Raw genomic sequence first — 1,228 nt, forward strand, 5'->3', positions numbered from 1 at the left:
TGAACTACAAAAGTCTCTCATAATAGAGAGACAACATGAGCAAAGCTCATTTTCAGGAAATGTATATATAACATGCAAGCCTTGGTAGAGCACACATCTTGAGCATCCATAGTTTATAAATCAACCTTTATTGTAAGTTTCTATCCACCTTTAATTTTCTTATTGTTAAATCTCAACTGACTGGCTTTCTAATTCAAATTGCCAATATTGCTTGCAATAAAAAAAAGAAGGTAAGCTTCTTTCTCCACATTTGAGTGTCTCTTTTAAAATATTTTATCCTTGTCTTTTATTTCCCCCTTCTGTGATAGTTTGCACTAAGAGCAATTTTATCTTCTTTTTTTTGTCCACCCTATTTACATAATTGCGTTCTTTGTGCTAAGTGATGTAGATATAATTTCTTCTACTCTTTTTGTAAAGTCCTAACTCAAATCAGACTTTATTGTTCTAAATCACACAATCAACAAATCAAAATCATAGTAATAGCCCCTTTATTTGTTTTTAAATCTTGGGATCCTGACTTCTTAAAATATATATTCAAATAAAAAGACTAGCGGAAGCGCAAATGTAGTCAAACAACTTAAAAAGACACAACTTCTCAACCCTAAAAAAGGACCATACACCGCAGCATGTGGTAACCAATGAGCTTTGTTTCTATTTGTGTCATGCTCTATGATAGGCACATCATATGCCGTGGTGTATATGACAGTAATTTCTACTGTCATATGATAGCTCAGAAGACAAACTTTCATCTTGTGTGATTTCTATATTTGACGTTCGATTGTAGTGATTCAAGCATCCACACAAAGCTTAAAACATATACTAGCTAATAAAATAAGTTTGAACTTGATTTGACATTCCAATTTAAAATTAGACACCTGAGTGTAAAAAGTTATTTTTCTTTCAAAAACATGCACCCTAATGCTCAATTCTCATTCCTTATCCCATTAGACTACTTCGGGCCTTGAATCAAATTTAAAAAGACTACATACACATGATTGACACCTCATACCATAAATATCACATCAATTGTCCATTTTGGCCTCTTAAGGATGCATTACACAATTATAAACGTATATGAGGAATACACATATACAACACACACATATATAACAAGACTTGTTTCACTTTTAACCACTTTGACTCTCACATATAGGCTTTACCTCACTATATGATTGAGAATCACATCATACTCGACTCTTCAAAATAGAAATCTGCCTCACCATTTATG

The sequence above is a fragment of the Prosopis cineraria genome, unplaced genomic scaffold (genome assembly GCF_029017545.1).
Source record: "Prosopis cineraria cultivar Desert tree isolate PC_DT_omini unplaced genomic scaffold, ASM2901754v1 PC101, whole genome shotgun sequence".
In the NCBI taxonomy this organism is placed as follows: Eukaryota; Viridiplantae; Streptophyta; class Magnoliopsida; order Fabales; family Fabaceae; genus Prosopis; species Prosopis cineraria.